Below are 16,210 nucleotides of genomic sequence, written 5' to 3'. Positions count from 1 at the left end.
TTCTACCTATATATTCTGTTTTTTAAAAATATTTTTTAGTTTTCAATGGATTTTATTTATATGTGGTGCTGAGAATTGAACCCAGTGCCTCACACTGGGCTATTCTCAAATAAGAAAATCTACTTGGATTTCAGTTTTATTCTATACTGGGCTACCCTTGGGAAATTTGCTTTAAAAGTTCTACTTCATTAAGCACTATTTTTTAGTGGCCTGGAAATTTATATATGTCAATAGTTTTTATATTTATTTTTGTCTGGAATGAGTGGTTCTCAAATTGAGGTATTAATATCTTTGTGAAATATTTTTGCAGGTGCTAAAGATTAACAAACTTTAGCTGCTCTAGTGGATGATTTCATTTTCCCATAGTAAATCAGTATTTGGTACTAAATATTACCATCCCTAATACTGTTGACACTTATTGCCATTCCCACAAAACCTATTTCAAGTATTCTGTTCACATTTTGGTCTTGGCAAGGCTAAAGTAGTGTCACTTATGGAAGTAATAAAATATTCCAAGATTTTGAGATTAGTTGTTTGCTGGTATGGCTTACCAGGCTATTTTTCAAACTAGAATCTCAGACTCCTTTGGTCCAGAGGTGTATTTTTCTATGTGATTAAATTTTGTATTTTCTGTCAATGATAATTTAAAAAATAACACCAGTATATTTGGTTATCTGCATGTCTACTTTATCACCAATTGTGGCACATTAGTGCTTCTCATTGGTTTTGTGTAGATCAGGGTATCATCTTAAATGATGTGTAAGTGTTGATGGGGGGTTAATCTTTTTAGATCACTATGGTAAGTTGATAGCTTTTGAAAACCCAGGTATTCTCAGTTCTGAGATGTGCTGGTTTGGCTCATCAGAAATGAGAATAAAGCTCAACAAACCTGGTTATTTGTTTTATGCTCTTAAGTTGTTAGAACTCCTTATATACTTTTTGCAAAATTTTATCCCATAGAAGTTGTCTGTCACTGTTGTTTCCTTTGCTGTGTGAAGCTTTTTAGTTTGATATAATTTCATTTGTCTATTTTTGCTTTGGTTACCTTTGTTTTTGGGGCCTGATAAAAAAAATCATTTCCTTGACCAATGTCATTAAGTTCCCCCCTATTATTTTCCCTACTAATTTAGAGTTTAAAAATGGTCAAAAAACCTGAGTAGACATTTCCCAAAAAACAAATATTCAAGCATATAAATAGCAACATGAATATGAACAAAAGTTTTTATCACTAATCATCAGGAAAATACAAACCAAAATCACAAGGAGATATCCCCTCACTCCAATTAGAATACCTACTACCCAATATACAGAAGATATTGGTGATGATATGGAGAAAAAGGAATTCCTGTAAACTGTTTGGTGGGAATGTAAATTAGTACAACCATTATGAAAAATTGTATACTGATTCCTAGAAAAACTAAAGAACTATCACAGGGTATAGCAATCCCACTAGTGGGTGTGTATCCATTGGAAATGAAAATCAATAAGTCAAAAGAGTTATCTGCACTTCCATGACCATTGCAATGTTATTCTCAGAAGGATAAAGTCAGTGTTGAGCAATTGATGAGTAGATTAAAAAGAATGTGGAATATATACAGAATGGAATACAAGTCAGCCTTTAAAGAGGAGAAAATGCCATTTGCCACAACTTGAAGGAATCCACATAGCATTATGGTAAGTTAGAAAAGCCAGGCACAAAAAGACAAGACCTGCATGATCTCACTTACATGTGGAATCTAAAAAAAAGTCAAAATCTCAGAAAAGGAGAGGAGAATGTTGTTACTAGAATGTTGTCACCTGGTGGAGGTAGGGCCACCAGGGTAATGTTGTTCAAAGGACAAAAAAATCTCACTTAGACCTGAGGAATAAGTTCTCTATTTTACATGTGACTAAGGTTAATAATAATGTGTTGAACACTTGAAAATTATTAAAAGAGTTTTTAAGGTTCTCATGAGAAATAAATAATTGGTTAAAATAAATGAGGGCAAAACTGTTGCCTTCTGCACAGAACAGCACTTCTTTGGAGAGAAATTATGAATTGTTAAATATTTAGTTTAGCATTTTTAGAGTGCTGTTTTCTGTTAATTTTCTCAAACATCTTTTTCCCCTTTCTTTTTTATTAAGTTTTTATTTATATATGACAGCGGGATGCATTACAATACATATTACACATATAGAGCACAATTTTTCATATCTCTTGTATACAAGTATATTCACACCGGTCTGTGTCTTCATACATGTACTTTGGATGTTTATGTCCATCACATTCTACTATCATTTCTAACCCCATGCCCCATCCCTTCCCCTCCCACCTCTCTGCCCTAACTAGAGTTTTATATTCCTCCCATGCTCCCCCTCCCTATCCCACTATGAATCAGCCTCCTTATATCAGAGAAAACATTCAGCATTTGCCTTTTTGGGATTGGCTAGCTTCGCTTAGCATTCTCTTCTCTAACTCCATTCAAATTGACCTGCAAATGCCATGATTTTATTCTCTTTTATTGTGAATAATATTCCACTGTGTATATATGCCACATTTTTTTTATCCATTCATCTATTGAAGGGCATCTAGGTTGGTTCCACAGTTTAGCTATTGTGAATTATGCTGCTATAAACATTGATGTGACTGTGTCCCTGTAGTGTGCTGTTTTTAAGCCCTTTGAGTATAGACAGAGGTGAAGGATAGCTGGGTCAAATGGTGGTTCCATTTCCAGTTTTCCAAGAAATCTCCATACTGCTTTCCATATTGGCTGCACCAATTTGCAGTCCCACCAGCAGTGTATGAGTGTATCTTTTCCCCACATCCTTGCCAATACTTACTGTTGTTTGTATTCATAGCAGCTGCCATTTCTGACTGGAGTGAGATGAAATCTTAGAGTAGTTTTGATTTGCATTTCTCTAATTGCTAGTGATGATGAACATTTTTTCATATATTTGTTGGTTGATTGTATATCTTACTCTGAGAAGTATCTGTTCAGGTCCTTGGCCCATTTATTGATTGGGTTATTTTATTTATTTATTTTTTTGTTGCTTAGCTTTTTGAGTTCTTTATATAATTTAGAGATTAGTGTTCTATCTGATGTGTGTGGGGTAAAGATTTGCTCCCAAGATGTAGGCTCTCTATTCATCACACAGATTGTTTCTTTTGCTGAAAAGAAACTTTTTAGCTTGAATTCATCCCATTTATTGATTCTTGATTTTAATTCTTGAGACAAACAAGTTTATTAAGGAAATTGGGGCCTAATCCCACATGATGGAGATTAGGGTCTACTTTTTCTTCTATTAGATGCAGGGTCTCTGGTTTCATTTCTAAGTCTTTGATTCATTTTGAGTTGAGTTTCATGTATGGTGAGATATAGGGGTTTAATTTCATTTTGTTGCATATGGATTTCCAGTTTTCCCAGCACCATTTGTTGAAGAGGCTATCTTTTCTCCAATGCAAGTTTTTGGTATCTTTGTCTAATATAAGATAATTGTAATTTTGCGGATTAGTCTCTGTGTCCTCTATTCTGTACCAATGGTCTACGAGTCTATTTTAGTGCCAATACCATGCTGTTTTTGTTACTATTGCTCTGTAGTATAGTTTAGGTCTGGTGTAGTGATGCCACCTGCTTCACTCTTTCTGCTAAGGATTGCTTTAGCTATTCTGGGTCTCTTATTTTTCCAGATGAATTTCATGACTGCTTTTTCTATTTCTATGAGGAATGTCACAGGGATTTTGATTGGAATTGCATTAAATCTGTGTAGTGCTTTTGATAGTATGGTCATTTTGATAATATTAATTCTGCCTATCCAAGAGCAAGGTAGATCTTTCCATCTTCTAAGGTCTTCTTTGATTTCTTTCTTTAGGGTACTGTAGTTTTCATTGTATAGATCTTTCACCTCTTTTGTTAAGTTGATTCCCAAGTATCTTATTTTTTTTTGAGGTTATTATGAATGGGGTAGTTTCTCTCATTTCCCTTTCAGAGGCTTTGTCACTGATATATAGAAATGCCTTTGATTTATGGGTGATGATTTTATATCCTGCTACTTTGCTGAATTCATTTACTTGTTCTAGAAATTTTCTGGTGGAACTTTTTGGGTCTTCTAGGTATAGAATCATATCATCAGCAAATAATGCTATTTTAAGCTCTTCTTTTCCTTACGTATTCCTTTAATTTTTTTTCATCTATCTAATTGCTCTGGCCAGTGTTTCAAGAACTATGTTAAATAAAAGTAGTAAAAGAGGGCATTCCTGTGTTGTTCTAGTGTTTAGAGAAAATGCTTCAGTTTAGTTTTTCTCCATTAAGAATGATGTTTACAGGCTGGGGTTGTGGCTCAGCAGTAGAGTGCTTGCCTAGCATGTACAAGGCCCTGGGTTCAATCCTCAGACCACTAAAAAGTAAAATAAATAAAATAAAGATATATATAAAAGAATGATGTTTGCCTGGGATTTAGCTTAGATAGGCTTTATAATGTTGAGCTATGTTCCTGTTATCTCTAGTTTTTCTAGTGTTTTGAACATGAAAGAATGCAGTATTTTGTCAAATGCTTTTTCCTCTATCTACAGAGATAGTAATGTGATTCTTATCTTTAAGTCTACTGATTTAATGAATTACACTTATTGATTTCCATATGTTGAACCAACCTTGCATCCCTGGGATGAATCCCACTTGATTGTGGTGCACGATCTTTTTGACGTTTTGTATTTGATTTGCTAGAATTTTATTGAGAATTTTTGCATCTATGTTCATTAGAGATATTGGTTTGAAATTTTCTTTTTTCTTGATGTGTCTTTACCTGGTTTTGAAATCAGGGTGATATTAGCCTCATAGAATGATGTTGGAAGTGCTGCCTCTTTTTCTATTTCCTGAAATAAATTGAAGAGTATTGGTATTAGTTCTTCTTTAAAGGTCTTGTAGAACTCGATTGTGTATCCATCCAGTCCTGGGCTTTTCTTGGTTGGTAGACTTCTGATGGCATCTTCTATTTCATTGCTTGAAATTGATCTGTTTAAATTGTATATATCATCCTGATTCAATTTGGGCAAATTATATGACTCTAGAAATTTGTCAATGCCTTTGCTATTTTCTATTTTATTGGAGTACAAGTTTTCAAAATAATTTCTAAATATCTTGTATTTCTGTAGTGTCTGTTGTGATATTTCCTTTTTCATCAAGTATGCTAGTAATTTGTCTTTTCTCTCTCTTTCTCTTCATTAGCATCGCTAAGGGTCTGTCAATTTAATTTATTTTTTCAAAAAACCAACTTTTGTTCTGTCAAATTTTTCAATTTTTTTTTTGTTTCAATTTCATTGATTTCAGCACTGATTTTACTATCTTGTACTGCTTTTGGTGTATATTTGTTTTTCTTTTACTAAGGCTTTGAGATGTAATCTTAAGTCATTTATTTGTTGACTTTTTCTTCTTTTAAGTAATGAACTCCATGCAATAAATTTTCCTCTTAGAACTGCTTTCATAGTGTCCCAGAGATTTCAATACGTTGTATCTGTGTTCTCATTCACCTCTAAAATTTTTTTTATTGGTTGTTCAAAACATTACAAAGCTCTTGACATATCATATTTCATACATTAGATTCAAGTGGGTTATGAACTCCCATTTTTACCCCAAATACAAATTGCAGAATCACATCGGTTACACATTCACATTTTTACATAATGGTATATTAGTGACTATTGTATTCTGCTACCTTTTCTATCCCCTACTATCCCCACTCCCCTTCCCTCCCATCTTCCTTCTCTACCTCATCTGCTGTTGTTCAATTCTCTCCCTTGTTTCCCCCCTTTCCCCTCACAACCTCTTATATGTAATTTTGTGTAACATTGAGGGTCTCCTACCATTTTCATATGATTTCCCTTCTCTCTCCCTTTCTCTCCCCCCACTCGTCTCTGTTTAATGTTAATCTTTTCCTCATGCTCTTCCTCCCTGTTCTGTTCTTAGTTTCTCTCTTTATATCAAAGAAGACATTTGGCATTTGTTTTTTAAGGATTGGCTAGCTTCGCTTAGCATAATCTGCTCTAATGCCATCCATTTCCCTGCAAATTCCATGATTTTGTCATTTTTTAGTGCTGGGTAATACTCCATTGTGTATAAATGCCACATTTTTTTTTAATCCATTCATCTATTGATTTCCATAGTCTGTGAATTGTGCTGCTATGATCATTGATGTGGCAGTATCCCTATAGTATGCTCTTTTAAGATCCTCAGAGAATAGTCCAAGAAGGGCGATAGCTGGGTCAAATGGTGGATCCATTCCCAGCTTTCCCAGGAATCTCCATACTGCTTTCCAAATTGGCAGTACCAATTTGCAGCCCCACCAGCAATGTACAAGTGAACCCTTTTCCCCACATCCTCACCAGCACTTGTTGTTGTTTGACTTCAAAATGACTGCCAATCTTACTGGAGTAAGATGGTATCTTAGGGTGATTTTGATTTGCATTTCTCTGACTGCTAGAGATGGTGAGCATTTTTTCATGTACTTGTTGATTGATTGTATGTCCTCCTCTGAGAAGTTTCTGTTCAGGTCCTTGGCCCATTTGTTGATTGGGTTATTTGTTATCTTATTGTTTAATTTTTTGAATTCTTTGTATATTCTGGATATTAGGGCTGTATCTGAAGTGTGAGGGGTAAAAATTTGTTCCCAGGATGTAGGCTCTCTATTTACCTCTCTTATTGTTTCTCTTGCTGAGAAAAAACTTTTTAGTTTAAGTAAGTCCCATTTGTTTATTCCTGTTATTAACTCTTGGGTTATGGGCGTCCTATTAAGGAATTTGGAGCCTGACCCCACAGTATGTAGATCATAGCCAACTTTTTCTTCTATCAGATGCCGTGTCTCTGATTTGATATCTAGCTTCTTGACCCATTTTGAGTTAACTTTTGTGCATGGTGAGAGAAAGGGATTCAGTTTCATTTTGTTGCATATGGATTTCCAGTTTTCCCAGCACCATTTGTTGAAGATGCTATCCTTCCTCCATTGCATGCTTTTAACCCCTTTATCAAATATAAGAAAGTTGTAATTTTGTGGATTTGTCTCTGTGTCCTCTATTCTGTACCTTTGGTCCACCTGCCTGTTTTGGTACCAGTACCATGCTGTTTTTGTTACTATTGCTCTGTAGTACAGTTTAAAATCTGGTATCGCTATACCTCCAGATTCACACTTCCTGCTTAGAATTGCTTTTGCTATTCTGGGTCTTTTGTTTTTCCATATGAATTTCATGATTGCTTTATCTATTTCTACAAGAAATGCTGTTGGGATTTTGATTGGCATTGCATTAAACCTGTAGAGAACTTTGGGTAATATCGCCATTTTGATGATGTTAGTTCTGCCTATCCATGAACAGGGTACATTTTTCCATCTTCTAAGATCTTCTTCTATCTCTCTCTTTAGGGTTCTGAACATAGTGTTTTGAACATAAAGGGATGCTGTACTTTGTTGAATGCTTTTTCTGCATCTATCGAGATGATCATATGGTTCTTATCTTTTAAGTCTATTGATGTGGTGAATAACATTTATTGATTTCTGTATATTGAACCAGCTTTGCATCCCAGGGATGAATCCTACCTGATCATGGTGCACAATTTTTTTGATATGCTTTTATTGAGAATTTTTGCATCCAAGTTCATTAGAGATATTGGTCTGTAGTTTTCTTTCTTTGAAGTGTCTTTGTCTGGTTTCGGGATCAGGGTGATGTTGGCCTCATAGAATGAATTTGGAAGAGCTCCTTCTTTTTCTATTTCTTGAAATAGCTTAAAAAGTATTGGTATTAATTCTTCTTTGAAGGTTTTGTAAAACTCCACTGTATACCCATCCGGTCCAGGGCTTTTCTTGGTTGGTAGTCTTTTGATGGCTTCTTCTAATTCTTCCTTTGTTATTGGTCTGTTTAAATTGTATGTGTCTTCCTGACTCAATCTGGGCAGATTGTATGACTTAAGAAATTTATTGATATCTTCTATTTTATTGGAATATAGGGTTTCAAAATACTTTCTAATTATCTTCTGTATTTCTGTAGTGTCTATTGTGATATTGCCTTTTTCATCCCGTATGTTAGTAATTTGAGTTCTCTCTCTTCTTCTCTTCGTTAGCATGGCTAAGGGCCTGTCGATCTTATTTATTTTTTCAAAGAACCAACTTTTAGTTTTATCAATTTTTTTCAATGATATTTTTGTTTCAATTTCGTTGATTTCTGCTCTGATTTTAATTATTTCTTGTCTTCTACCACATTTACTGTTGTTTTGCTCTTCCTTTTCTAGGGTTTTGAGGTGTAGTGTGAGTTCATGTATTTGTTGGTTTTTTTCTTTTTTTGAGGAAAGAACTCCAGGAAATGAATTTCCCTCTTAAAACTGCTTTCATTGTGTCCCATAGATTCCGGTATGTTGTATCTGTATTGTCATTTATCTCTACGATTTTTTTATCTCCTCCTTTATGTCTTCTGTAACCCATTGATCATTCAGTAACATATTGTTCATTTTCCATGTGATGTAGGATTTTTCCTTCCTTCTTTTATCATTGATTTCCAGTTTCATTCCATTATGATCAGATATGGTGCATGGTATTATCTCCACACCTTTATATTTACTAAGAGTTGCCCTATGGCATAATATATGGTTTATCTTTGAGTAGGATCCATGTGCTGCTGAGAAGAACGTGTATCCACTTGATGATGGTTGATATATTCTATATATGTCGGTTAAGTCTAGGTTATTGATTGTGCTATTGAGTTCTATAGTTTCTTTATTCAGCTTTTGTCTAGAGGATCTGTCTAATGGCGAGAGCGGTGCATTGAAGTCACCCATAATTATTGTGTTGTGGTCTATTTGACTCTTGAACTTGAGGAGAGTTTGTTTTATGAACGTTGCAGCACCATTGTTTGGTGCATACAAATTGATAATTGTTATGTCTTGTTGGTGGATGCTTCCTTTTAACAGTATATAGTGTCCTTCTTTATCCCTTTTGATTAACTTAGGTTTGAAGTTGATTTTATTCGATATGAGTATGGCCACTCCCGCTTGCTTCCGAGGGCCATGTGAGTGGTATGATTTTTCCCAACCTTTCACCTTCAGCCTGTGTATGTCTTTTCCTATCATATGAGTCTTCTGAATGCAGCATATTGTTTGATTTGTTTTCTTGATCCAGGTTACTAGCCTATGTCTCTTGATTGGTGAATTTAGGCCATTAACATTTTGGGTTACAATTGAAATATGGTTTGTACTTCCAGTCATGTTTATTATTTATTTATTGTAGTTTGGCTAGTTTTTACTCTTTGGTTATTTTCCTCCCCCTTTACTGAGATACCTCCAGCTGTTAGTTTTGGGCACTATTTTTCAATTCCTCTTCTTGTAGTATTTTGCTCAAAATGCTTTGCAGTGCTGGTTTTCTGGCTGCAAATTCTTTTAGCTTTTGTTTATCATGAAAGATTTTAATTTCATTGTCAAATCTGAAGCTTAATTTTGCTGGATACAGTATTCTTGGTTGGAATCCATTATTTTTCAGCATTTGAAATACATTGTTCCAGGATCTTCTTGCTTTCAAAGTCTGTGATGAAAAATCAGTCGTTAACCTAATTGGTTTACCCCTGAATGTAATCTGCCTCCTTTCTCTAGTAGCTTTTAATATTCTCTCCTTGTTCTGTATGTTGGCTGTCTTCATAATTATATGTCTTGGAGTTGGTCTATTACAGTTTTGAATGTTTGGGGTCCTGTAGGCTTTCAGGATTTGGCAATCCATTCCATCTTTCATCTCTGGGAAGTTTTCTAGAATTATTTCATTAAATAGGTTGTCCATTCCTTTGGTTTGAACCTCTATGCCTTCTTCTATCCCGATGACTGTCAAATTTTTTTTTATGACATCACATATCTCTTGAATAGATTGCTTGTGAGATTTAAGCATCTTTTCTGTGTTGACTATATTCTTTTCAAGTTGATAAACTTTGTCTTCATTATCTGATGTTCTGACTTCTACTTGATCTAGTCTATTTGTAATATTCTCGTTTGAGTTTTTAATTTGGTTTATAGTTTCCTGCATTTCTAGGATTACTGTTTGATTTTTTTTAAGATCTCTATCTCCTGGTAAAACTCGTTCTTTGCCTTTTGAATTTGTTTGTTTAATTCGTTTTCAAAATATACTTTCATTGCTTGGACTTGCTGTCTCATGTCTTCTCTGATATTCTGTTCCATCTGAGTTAGGTATGCCTTGGGTTCTTTCCCTATCCATGTTTCTGATGCTTCTAGGTCCTCCTGTAGATTTAAGTTGTCCTGCATTGTTTGTAATTCTTTTTTCCCTTTTTTTTTCATCTTGTTCACGTTACTTTCCAGCTCTGTTTGATTGCTGTGTTTCTGCTCTCTCCTATAGATTTGTTTTGGTTTTGTATATCTCTGTTGTCTCTCCTTTGTGGTGGTAGACTATGCCTGCTAAAGTGGATTCCGCTGGGAAGGAATTCCGAAGGCCGAGCTCCGGTGACGTCACCTCTCTGCTATGGCGGGCCCCAGGCTCCTTGCCGGGGTGTCCGAAGGGAGGGGTGGGACTGGTCTGTCTCTGGTTGGTTTCAGCTCCCGATTGGCTACTTCATGAAGGCTTGGCTATAGACCTCTTCCTAGAGTCTCTGCGCCATACCTGCTGGGCCACACCTCGGGGTCTAGCCGCGCGGTCGCCAGCGGGCGGGCGGTCTCTAGCTGCCCAGTCGTGGGGGCCACGGGTGGTCGCCTGCAGGCGGGCGGTCTCCAGCCGCCCAGTTGCGCTGGCAACGGGTGGGTGATTGGGCGCCGGCAGGCAGGCGGTCTCCAGCTGCCCAGTTGCGCGGGCAGTGGGTGGATTGTCGTTGGCGGACAGGTGATCTCTAGCTGCCCAGTCGCGTGGTCAGTCGCAGGCGGGCGGGCGGTCTCCAGCTGCCCAGTCACGTGGGCCTGGCCTCTCGTCCCCTGGCTTCTCCTGCTAGTCCTGGCTTCTCCTGCTAGCCTGGCCTTCCCCTGTGTGATGCCTCTCAGCAGTTCAAACTGTACTCTGGGCCTGCAGTTTGCTGGGTGTGGAGGGTGGCTATTGGGAACCCTGGCACCCTATTGTTTTGATTTTTTCCGCTTGCCCCTCCCCCAGCGCTGGCAAGACAGGTTTCGTTTTCACCGCTGATGGGAGGGGGAGTTGGAGGTCTGGTAACTCTCCTTTCCCCGCGTCTCTATGCAGGCTCATTCTGATAATCCCTCCCCTGGAAAGCCTAGGAGAGATTTTATGTGAATTCCCTGCTGTATGGGAGATGGGCTGAGTAACACACACCTGTTTTGTTGTTGCAATCTGTCGGAGACTGGCGGTGGTTACATCAGCTCTCCAAGATGGTGCCCCTTGGCTTCCTTGGTGGAGTTTCTGTTGTGGGGGATAGAACTGGATTGCTTCCTTCCCCGTCTGAAATCCTGAACTCAGCCTGGAGCTCAGTGAGGGCACAGCCAGCAGGATTCCACAGAATCCGTAGCAAGGTTTCTCTCTGCTTGCTGTTCGCTTCTTGGCGGTGCCCCGCCATTTGTAGCCGCGGGGCGGGCCGCGCATTGGGAGGCGGATCAGTCAGCCTGGATCTCCTGTTGCACAGTTGGCTCGTGTTTGAGACTCAATTACCGGTCCTCGGTGCTGGAAATCCTTCCTCTAGGTTTCAGTGCACCCCAAATTTGCTGTAAATTCCTAACAAGATAGTTTTTTGTCATTCTAACTCGTTATTCACCGGCGCAGTGACGCGGTACATGGGGTGTGATGCACTCTATTAGCGGCCATCTTGGAGTCCATTTCTAAAAATTTTTAAATCTCCTCCTTGATGTTCTCTGCAACCCATTGTTTATTCAGTAGCATGTTTTTTAGTCTCCAGGTGTTGGAGTAGTTTTTACTTCTTATTTTATCATTGATTTCTAATTTTATTCCGTTATAATCTGATAGAATGCAGGGTAGTATCTCTACTTTTTTATATTTTTCATTCCATTATAATCTGATAGAATGCAGTGTAGTATCTCTACATTTTTATATTTTCTGAGAGTTGCTTTGTGGCATAATATATGGTCTATTTTAGAGAAAGATTCATGTGATGCTGAGAAAAAAGTATATTCTCTCATTGAAGGTTGGAATATTCTATATATGTCAGTTTAGTCTATGTTATTAATTGCATTATTGAGTTCTATAGTTTCTTTGCTCAACTTTTGTTTGAAAGATCTATCTAGTGATGAAAGAAGTGTGTTAAAGTCACCCCAAGTTATTGTGTTGTGGTCTATTTGATTCTTGAACTTGAGAAGAGTTTGTCTGATGAACATAAATGCTCCATTGTTTGGGGCATATATATTTATAATTGTTAAGTCTTGTTGGTGTATGGGTCCCTTGAGCAGTATGTAGTATCCTTCTTTATCCCTTTTGATTGACTTTAGCTTGAATCTGCTTTATTTGATATAAGGATGGAAACGCCTACTTGTTTCTGAACTCCATCTGAGTGGTATGACTTTTTCCCTTTCACCTTCAGTCTGTGGATGACTTTTCCTATGAGATGAGTCTTTTGGAGGCAGCATATTGTTGGGTCTTTTTTTTTTTTTTTTTTATCCAATCTTCTAGTCTATGTCTTTTGATTGGTGAGTTTAGGCCATTAACATTCAGGGTTATTATTGAGTCATGATTTGTATTCCCAGCCAATTTTGTTTATTTTTGGTAATTAATGTGACTTGGTTTCTCCTCTGATTAGATTTTTCCTTTAATGTAATTCTTCCCTCTGCTGATTTTCATCATTGTTTTTTTATTTCTTCTTTGTGAAATATTTTGCTGAGGATGTTCTGTAGTGCAGGCTTTCTGGTTGTACATTCTTATAACTTTTGTTTATCATGGAAGGTTTTTATTTCATCATCAAATCTAAAGCTTAACTTTCCTGGATATAAGATTCCTGGTTGGCATCCATTTTCTTTCAGAGCTTGGTGTATGTTGTTCCACAATCTCCTGGATTTGAGGGTCTAGTGTGAAAAATCTGCTGAGATTTGGTCTCCCCCATATGTGATCTGATTCCTGTCTCTTGCGGCTCTTAAGATTCTATCCTTATTCTGTATGCTAGGCATTTTCATTATCATGTGCCTTGATGTAGATATGTTGTAATTTTGATTTTGTGTCCTGTAAGCCTCTTGTATTTGGTTTTCTAATTCATTTTTCATGTTTGGGAAATTTTCTGATATTATCTCATTGAAGAGATTGTGCATTCCTTTGGTTTGAAACTCTGTGCCTCCTTCTAACCCTATAACTCTTAGATTTGGTCTTTTGATGCTGTACCCTAATTCTTGTATGTTCTGTTCATGGTTTCTTACTATCTTCACTGTGTGATCAACTTTATTTTCCAGATTGTATATTTTGTCTTCATTATCTTATGTTCTTTCTTCAAAGTGATCTAGTCTGTTGTCAAACATCTTTTTATTGGACATATAAAATTGCCTCAATTAAAAGTATGAATCTGTTCTTAGTTTTACATCATTCTTCCCACTGAACACGCTAATTATAAAAAATATTTTTTATGGGTATATTACAACTATACATGATAGTGAGATTCATTATGCCATTCTCACATATGCATGTAACTTAATTTGATCAATCTCACTCCCAGGTACCTTTATTTTCCCTTTTCTCCTCCTTTTCCCAATCCCTTTGCCTACTCTTCTGATTTCCCTTTTATTATGGGTATGTTAATTTATATAATTATATGCTATATAAAATTTTGTACATATATATATGTCTGGATATATATATATATATATATATATATATATATATATATATATATATATATCTGTATTTAGATAGGATTCATTGTAATTGTTCATGGACAACACAAAATTTGGTAGAGGTCATTTCTCAGTACTTCTCTATTCCCTCCCTTCCTCTCTCCTCAATCCCCTTCCTTGACTCTATTGGTCTTTTTTTTCCCCTTGAGTTCCCTCTTTTTGTTTTTGTTTTTTATTCCTTCTTTGTTTTCTTTCTCGCTAGTTTTTATCTATGAGATTCAACCCTGGACTTTTTCAGTCTGGCTTATATCACTTATTATGATGTTCTCCAGTTTTATCCATTAACTAGCAAATGCCATAATTTCATTCTTTTTTATGGTTGAGTAAAACTCCATTGTGTATATATGCAGCATATTTTCTTTATTTATTTGTCTGTTGACAGACACTCAGGCTGTTTCCATAACTTGGCTATTGTGAATTGTGCTGCTATAAATATTGATATGCATAGTATGCTGAGTTTAGATCTTTTGAATAAATACCAAAAAGTGGAATAGCTGGGTCATATGGTGGTTCCATTCCTAGTTTTTTATTTTTTAAAGGAATATCCACACTACCTTCCAAAGTGGTTGTACTAATTTGCAGCACATGTTCCCTTTTCCCTTTAAAGTTTATCCATTATTTAAGGCTACCTTTTGCTCCTAATCTTTCTAAATGACTCTAAGTAAAAGTGATCTCACCTTTATTTTGTTCTGTAACAACTTTCATAATATCCTGAATTCATAATATCCTGAATTTTCTTCAAACTTAAAGTATATTCTACTAAATTATTTGTCTACCCCATTATTACAATGATTAATGTTGCACTTGGTGATGTCTATTCAAGGAAATCACAAAAGGAGTAGATTCACCAAATGAACTGATTAGTTCGCTGTCAGATAAGTGATCATTACTCCCATTCAATTCCTGAAAAAGACTTTCCCAAAGGCAGAAGCCTATGAGCAGGAACTAATATCCATAGCTTTATAGTATAGTAGAACTCTTTAAGTGATATTTAGTTCCAGGTCTGAATATTTTCAATAAGGAGTAAAAATGTTTTTTATCACGTCAGTTAACATTTTTTGCTAATTGCTGAAGTTGAGCCACTGAGCTTAGTGTTTTTTGGGTGTTATCAAATATAATATTCACAACAATCCTATGAAGTGTCAGTGCTTTTATGATCTTATCTGTTTTGAATCATTCTAATCACCTTTACTGTTTTGGGCATGGAAAATTTTGCCTATAACTATGAATATGTGGTGGAGAAAAATTCAGATAAGTGTTGTTTATTGATTGTTACTGTTTTTCAGGTCTTTTTCCTTCTCTCCCCTTTTTGTCCAAGTCATAACTTCATACTTCAGGAAGCTTCATCAGAATCACTTTAGAGTAAAGTGTTCTTTCTTTCTTTTTTTGTGGTGCTGAGGATTAAACCCAGGACCTTGCATATGAAAGGCAAGCACTCTACCAACTGAGCTATATCCTTAGCCCTAGAGTAGTGTTCTTTCTTATTCAATTCATAACAATAAAATGCAAAGGGTTAATGTTTTCACACAACATCATATTACAAAATATGATTTATAAAATTTCACATTACTTAGCTGGCAATCAGTTGTGCTGAAGCAGAGGTATTATTGCTTCCAGACTGATAGAGATTATTTAATAATTTATATTTAAAAAACTGAACCATGGTCCAAACTTATTTTTCAATTAGGAGAAATAGTGTTGCAATTTCTTTATTCTAACTCATACAAAGCTTAATCTCCCAAGATATAGCTTTCTGTCAATATAATTGATATGCTTTTAAATTTGGTTTAGAATAAATATTTCTCAAATCCAGGATAAAAAAATCAAGGCAAATAATTTTTTTCTTATTAACAAATCTATATACTTGGTAGGTATTTATTTGTCTTTGTATTTTATTTGCACTTGGCTCTATTATTATACATGTCAATTTCAAACATTTTTATAAATCAATATAGATTTTGAGAATACTGTTTTAACTCAGACATTTACAGGATTCTCTACTATTGCATCTAAATTGTAAAAGAAAAATTCTATGTCCTTTTTTCTTCAAAAATTTATTTAAAATACTTTTAAAAATTATTGGATTAAAAAGCACATTACTTTTTTTGCTTAAAATACTTTAATAATGTTTATGTTTTATAGGTCTTTGAATTCCTGATTTTTATTTATTACCTTTTATATTTATTTCTTAGTACTTTTTATTAAAGTTTTCTGTCAATATGCGTTATAATTAGCTAATTATATTAAAAACTTTCCATAAGTGTTAGTAATTTTAATTCATTATCTCCTACATACAAAGCTTAAACTTTCTGCGATAAATACAAAAAGCTTGTCTCTGACATCTGTGAGTTTTGGTATCTCTATAATTCTCTTGATTCCTCATTTTAGTGGATTAGAATCTATTATCTGACACCTAAATTTGAATAAATTTGAGAAAA

Source organism: Callospermophilus lateralis, chromosome 4, assembly GCF_048772815.1.
Source record: "Callospermophilus lateralis isolate mCalLat2 chromosome 4, mCalLat2.hap1, whole genome shotgun sequence".
Classification (NCBI taxonomy): domain Eukaryota; kingdom Metazoa; phylum Chordata; class Mammalia; order Rodentia; family Sciuridae; genus Callospermophilus; species Callospermophilus lateralis.
Note: the sequence above shows the minus strand (reverse complement) of the source record.